The following is a 7,929-nucleotide window of genomic DNA, read 5'->3' as shown; positions in this document are numbered from 1 at the left end:
CAATTATTATTTTATGATATGAAACTGGTTGGATTTTTACAAGAAATAAATCTGGAGAATCAGTCGTAATCTTAAATCGATGAATTTGGTCTTGCCCATGTATTTCAGGAAGGAAAAGAAAACCAAAATTAAATGCAAGCATGTCTGTGTCATCTTATATCACTTTTGATCATATAAACTTACATCCCCTTCTACAGTCTGACCTAGTACCAGACAGCTTCTACTTGGACACATGCCATGCTACGGAACTCACAATTTCTTAGAACAACCCAATTCATTATTAGCCAGCTCTGGTTGTCAAGATTATTCTTCATTTGGTTGAGGCAGAATCATACTCTGTGAAACTTTACCTAACTCTTCCTAGTTCTGTTCTCTCAAGCAAAACAGAATAAACATTCTCTTTCCACATGACAACTTCCCTTAAAATATTTATTTCCTTCGAAGCATGCTGTGGAAGAAATTCCCGCATTGGTGTAAAGATTGGTCTGGGTGACCTCTACAATTCCATTATGCTATGAAGCAAGTGTCATAATGGAAACCTGCAAATGCAATCATGAAAATAACAACTATCTTTTCTTGATTGATGGGCGGGTGTCTGACGCTTAGTGTTAATCTTTACAATAATCCTGTAAAGTTGGCATTATTATTCTACTCATGTAGATTAGGAAACTACATGATGAGTGTATTGCTAATAAGTGATGGAACTAAAATTTAGGTGTAGTTTTATACTCCTATTACTAAAAGAAAAAAGGAGGATATCTTAAAAAGAGAGAAATGCATATAACATAAAACAATAAAACACAAGGTCACTTACTATCGTACTACATCTTATGTTCAACCTTTTTAAAACATACTATTTAGTATTATTTCTGTTTTTAATAATACTTTTTAGAGTTATTTAACCATACTGTCCTCAATTCAAAGAAGTTTTAGGAACACATTATACATATTAAATGGGAAAATGTTGTGAGTTCCTGGCCATTTTTATTTTATACCATTTTGACCTGAGACTCAAACCCATAAATTCTGACATTTCAGTTAAACACATATTTCTTCATGGAGAGTATTAAACTCCTACATTGCTTTAACTTTCTCAGGGAAAGTACCAAACTTTGTCAGTGTAATTACTTGAACATTGTCTGTCAAATGTTAAACATTTTGTCCACAGTATTTTAACTTTTAATTAAAACAGCAAAATGGCTAAACAAAATAGAAAGTATGGGTTAAAAAAGAAGAAAGCAAGATAGCATTTTGGGAAGTCTTACGCATTCTGGAGTTTGTTCTTTTATAAAACTTTGCAGCTACAATTTTTTTTTTTTACTTTATTTGCCAGCAGTTGTTTATCTTAGAGCTCCTATATAATTATTGCAATTTACTTGTTGATTATTTTGTTACCAAAATACTAATTGATTTTAAAATCTGAATATGCCTAGTACTTTCCATACTACTGATCCTCTTCAGTGCTCCAGAAGCTTTGTTGTGTTTAACTGTTCCAAATATTTATATAAAAAAGTATGAAATTTGTTAGGTAAATTACAAATTTATAGACGTTTTGAGAACATTTTTCTATGAATCACGATGTATTTAAATTGCAATTGTTTAAAGAATTTAATTTTGAATGTCAATTAATTACTATGGTATCGGGGGGTCTTTGAAAGACAATCTGAGTGAAATGGTAAGAGAATCCTATTCCTAACAAATGTCAAAAATCCTGGGTTATAAAATCAGTTAGATTGAGCCACTAACTAGTTGTGTGATCTCAGGTCATAAGTTCCCTGCTCCTCAGTATTCTCATTATAAAACAGGGATGATAATATGCTCCTTCGAGAGATAATGAGCCAATGATATGAATAAGGTAGAGAGCAGCTAATATTATCTGTGATTGTAACGTGGTCATGGCAACTAAATTAGGAATAGGGGAACGCTAAAATAATTTAAAGTATAAAATTGTTGAAATCTTAAATTGTAGATCAATTATGTTATATATAAGTGGACCTGTTCGAAAATAATTTTCAAAATTAAAATTGATTCTAAAATATAATATCTATGTCTCCAAACATTAAAGTAAAATTTAAAAATTTTATGAAAACAAAAGTTATTCTTGATGCACATCGATATACTTTTAGTTCCTTAGCTTTATATGTCTCTAATACTATGTTGCTTATATTTCTCTGAAGAAATATTTTTGCAATACGATGTTATTTTTCATAAAATTGCTGCAATCTTCTGTAAAGTTACATTTTTATTCTGCAAAGTTGTATTTGCAACTTAACACAACTTAACACATTTGTTTATGATTTTAATTAATTTTTTATATTCCATGACTTTTAGTTGAGAATGCATTCATTAGAGATACTAAGACTCCCATTAGCTGCAGAGCAAATTCTGCTAAATAGAAGACAGTCTCAATTCTAATTTTTATATCAAAATGTATAAATATTTCAGCATAAATATTTTCATAGTTTACCCTCTATTACCTCTTTTCATTGTTCTTTTTTTTCATAATTTTTCAACCAAACCAAACTTGTCAACTAAATTATCTATCTGTATAATTCTTTTGAATGCCAAAATTAGATGCCGCTAAATCATAGGTGAGTAAATTTTATTCCTCTTAACCACAGAATTTAAATTTTATTCAATATAAAACAGATGTTCCAAGAGTCTTCCCACAGGTCAAAATATTACAATGGAAAATTATAGGATTTAAAGACTATATTTATACATTTTTTGAGCTTGTTCTTCCTTGATTTCATAAGACTATTCTTATGAAAGAATAGTTGCTCTGTGTATTTTAATGTTGCTCTGTGTATAAGCTTTTAAAAATTCAATAATTTCAATTACCTAAAACTTCAAACACTAAAGATTTTGGTGCTCCATTCATGAGTACTTTTATTAAACATTTCTCTAATTTTCAATGATACAGAACACTTTATGAAACACTTTCTATAACATTACAAGATAGTTGTGTTCATTTACAGAATTAGTTCTTCAAAGGCTCAAAAATTCCTATATTCTAAGAGTCTATGGATGACAGGAAGCAAAGGAAGAAAGTGCACACTTCTCTTCTGTAGAATTTTTATTCAACATCTGTTTTGTCCAAAAAATATGTAGTTCTATCATTGTAACAGTGTAAGTGTATCTTTATAGCCTCAGAGTATTTTTTGACTTGTTGAATGGCGCAAATTGTGTGGGCATGATTATGACTATGTGTGCACTATAACCAGTTCCAAGTAAATTTCTGCATTAAGGATTTCTTAATGTGGTAAAAACATTGTTTTACCATGACAATCTCCAAAGTATTTATTTGTGCTATTATTACAAAATTAATTTATCTTTAACATTGAACTTTAAACTGAATTAGAGAACCCACAATAATTATGGATGTTTCACCTTCAAGAGAATAAACTTACAAAAAGTTTTATTTCATCAATTAGATAAAAATGAATTAATAAAACATTACTAAAACATGTTTTATTAATTCATTTTTATTTAATGTATCTGTTGACACCAAGATAAAATCGACATAACTTATCTGTGAAATTGATCTTTGCTAATAGAGCAAACATTTTTTTAAATGCCAGTTTTAGAGCAAACATATTAAAAACAATCACTTTATTTTATGCATATCTACAGAATAACTTGAAATTGAAACAATCAACATTAATTTGAATTTAATGTAAATGAGAACTCATACTTCACTAACTTATACAAACACACCTTATACAGCCTCACTTGTTCAGCTGTCAACTTTGGGTACGGTCTTCTGAAAATATCTCCTAAGTCTTGAAAGAGTTGCCAGTGTTTCTTAAACAGATTGTTTTCTGACTTTCAAGTGGTTAGTAATATTGCTACAGCCTCCTTAGGGATCTACAGTGGAAAAGTAAATGTCTAGAAACATTTTATACGCATTACATGGTCATCAGTTTTCATGAGAAATGGAATTTAGTACCTAAATTTTTACCGAATTATTTTTAAAAATAATTCTTTATTGCTGAAAGGGTTTGTTGATAAAGTAAAAGCATCTCCAAACAATAAAATTAGTGGCTTATGCAATACAATACCATACGGTAGCGAGAACATTTAGGCCATTTTCTCTAAGCTCTACTGTAGGACCTCTCTGCTTTCACTTCCCAAGCATATTTCAGAGGTACCTAATCCCTCATTAGCCATGCTTCCTACTGACCATAGCCCAAGGCATAACTGGCTAGTTAACCAATGAACTATCAGGGATAAGAGTGACAAGCACTTCTCTGTCCACCATATAAACTGAAGGAGTTAGCCATCCCAGTGCACTAAATTATATTAGCAATCTCTCTGGATGCGCTATTTGAAAGGGGGTATAAGTATGTTGCATCTGAAAGAGTCAAGGGAAGAGGGACAAATTATTGCTGTTTATATTTAAAATTTAACCACAAATTAAGATAAAAATTCTATTTCACACTCAAAGAGTGCAGAGTTTACTAGGACTAATTTTAATAAACTTACAAGAATGAAAAAGTAATTCAAGGTACAGGATGAGACTTCAAGATATAAAGAGAATAATTTGATCATAGTTATTCAACCACAGAATGTTCAGTTCAGATTATTGCAACATGTAGATAACAATGCTTGATTGATTTTAGCTTATTTAGTTTGATTTATTTACTTTGTAGGGAGTAAACTGGGTGTTTTTAAGTCCCAAAGCTCTACTAAATTAAGACACATGTGTACTTATACTATCATTACATATGACTATAAACTCAAACTTCCATTTATTTTTTTCCTTGGAAAATTAAAATTAATGTGCTTAAATGGTTAAAAAAAAAAAAAAGTGGCTAGCCCTGTAAATTATCTTTACAGAAAATGCCAGCCAGTTTATATCAATTTTTGAGGGGGAAAAAAAAGACAAAATTCTGTACGTGAAAGTGTGTTACAGGAAGTTAGGCATCCCTTGAAGAAGGTAATAAGTCAATCATCCAGCTCCCTTGTCTTCTGATGGCCCCACAGCAGAGATTTGGGACTGTAAGTAAGCTTGAAATCCTTTAGCTTTCTCCGGCTGGTCCCAAGTGTGCAGGCCTAGGACTGCTCTGTTTCTGTGAATATCCATGCTGGGCAGTCTGGAAAATTAAGTTTCATATCATCCCTTTCCTGGCCTTGGATATTGTAAGATCGCGTTGAGAAAGGATATGGTTCAGTGAAAACTTAAAATTAATTCATTAGATGCCTCTCCAAGCCACAAAAGTTGAAAAGCCGAGAACTAGCTCTGAGGCAGCTCCATGGATTTTGAGTAAGAAGGGATCACCATGGGTCATAAAAGTGAATAGTCTGTCAGGAAAACCTTTCAGTCACTGGCTGGTCTGAAAATAATTAGCTTCAAGTGCTCTGTGCGCAAGAGCCATAAAAATGTTCATTCTGCAGTGTGCTTACTGCATTCTTCATTAACTTTCGGGCATCTCAGCACTTTTAATTATAAGATTTTGATACCAGTGTATTAAATTGAAAACAAGTTAAAAAAAGACTTCCCTGAGTAGAAAGGAGATGTTAAATTCATTTTAGAATAAATTCTACTCTTCCAAAAATTTTAGCAGTGGTATTGTTAAGTACTTAAATTGCTGTAGTATTGTAAAACAACTGTCTACTACAAGCCAATTTTTAAAAAATAAAAATGCCAAGCAGTGTTTATAGTTTGTAATTACATGTCTGGCATTATCTCTTCTAATCTGTGTGTACCATGCTGTTCAAAGGGGCAGATGATGATATGGTCAAGCTATACCAGCTATCTCTGATGGCGGAATGAAGAGCCGCTTAAATTGTGTAATTCCTTCCTTCACGTAACACATTTTTATAATAAAAAGGTACATCAGAATTTTATAAAATTCAAATAATCCTAAATAACATAGAGAGAAAAAAAAGCCCCTCTTAACTCCCATAACCTGGAGAGAAAAAATCACTAAAAACACATTTTGGTATATTCATTTATATACTTTATATTCATTTATATAATCCAGTTTCTTTTAAAGAAATTAGGATGAACTTATTTCATCGTAATTTATATGCACTGGGGGAAATGAACCAAGGGCATTTTCTCGGGCTTTACCTAATCTCGAAAGCTCAGAAAATTTTCAGAAAGTCTTACAAAGTTTTATGAAGAGTTTCTTATGATCTGAAACATCATTAGATTATCTATTTACTAACTCTAGTCGTTTATGCAAAAAAATATATATATCTAATGAGAAGTCGTTACCTCCTCTCTTATTCTTTAATGTAAAACTAGTTTTGCTATATTTTATGTGCTTTTCTTTGGCAGGTCATTCCATTACTGGAAATTACCTTCAGCATTCTTTTAAAATGGCTTCATTATCTTCATTTATAAGTTTTGGTTTGCTGCACATACAATATAGTTCTAACACCATTCACTTTGTTTCACATGCATTTGTTTTACTGTTTGTTTCCCTTAATTGTATAATGAGCATTTTAGTACAGCAAAGGGAGAAAACAGTATGTGACGATTTACATTTGCGGGTTTTGTTCCTAGTTGTCAAGGCTGCTGGGATGAATGACAAAGGACTCTTCTACCATTTGGAAGATGAAGGTGGGAATTTTAGTTTTAAAATTGAGCTTTTCTCACTTCAAAAAAAGATACCACTGAAACTATCAATTGATGCCTTAATCTATCATCCTCTTAAGCATTCTCCCAAAAGAAGAAAGCACTGTTAGGTGTATGATGAGTTAACATCTATATAATAATGGATACCACTTTTCATTCATTAAATATATGAAAGTTCTGTCTAGATACGTAGGTTCTTTTTATCTACCCATTATTTGGACTGATAGGACAAATAACTTCTCTTGGTTACTCTTGGGATAAGAATATTGCTTAATCTCTGTGCCAGACACTGTTAATTGCTTATTCATGTTCCTCTTTCAAAAATTAACAACAGAGAGCTGACTTTTCTCAGACTGTCATCACACACGCACAGTTACAATACATTTTCTAACTTCCTTGCAGCTAGGGAAATTATTTAGGCCAGTTCTGGCCAGTAAAATTAAAAAAAAAAAATTCACTGAGAATTTATTAGAAAGCTTACTTTCCTTTTATGGATTCTGTCTACCCTCCTCATCACTTTTTTGTGCTGGAAGAAGAGATGGAACATGTATGTGGAACCACTTGTGACCACTTGGAGATAAACCATGAGCTGTGGAAGGCAGAACAGAAAGACAAAATAGGCTGGGGTACTGCTGACCCGGTGGAGCTACTGTGCCACCCTGGATGGCCTGCATCTGGGCTTCTTGTTATATAACAAAAAATAAACTTATTTGCTTCAGATGCTATAGGTAGGTTTGTGAGACAGGCAGCCAATGCATACTTTATTATATATAGGTGATATTATGAGAACTGAATAAAAGTATAAACATGAACTATCCCCGAACATCACAAAAGTAGTTCGCATTGATTAGGAATCTAATTATTGTTTTTTTTTGTTATTGTTAATTATTAATTTTTAATTATTGTTATTTTATTGAACTATTAAGCTCCCACACAGAATTTTAGGAGCATGAAAATTAATTTCATTTAAAAGGTTTTATATGGGGGGTGAAATTTATTGGTAGGCACTGGGAATTTTAAATTTACACAGGTTGTTTATTCTCAAGGAATTAGGTCTAATAAGGCTAAAGATAAATAAAGTTTAACAATACAGTATAAAACTCTGTTGTGGCCCCAAGGATGCTTCCTGGGAAAGATATCTGTGTTGGTAATAAGTACTGGACAGTAAGAGGTGAGGGAGAGGGAGAACATTCAGGGAGCAGAAGCTGTAATGAAAAAACAGAGAAGCTCAGTTACAGAAACAAACGTAGTTCAGAATTACAGAAGAAGACATAAGAGGAGAGAAGGCACTGGCCTTCTCAGAAAGGACTTTGATGTGGTGTTTACAATTTGAGATTTTATCC

The sequence above is a fragment of the Pteropus vampyrus genome, unplaced genomic scaffold (assembly GCF_000151845.1).
Source record: "Pteropus vampyrus isolate Shadow unplaced genomic scaffold, Pvam_2.0 Scaffold200, whole genome shotgun sequence".
In the NCBI taxonomy this organism is placed as follows: domain Eukaryota; kingdom Metazoa; phylum Chordata; class Mammalia; order Chiroptera; family Pteropodidae; genus Pteropus; species Pteropus vampyrus.
This window is presented reverse-complemented; position numbering follows the sequence as displayed.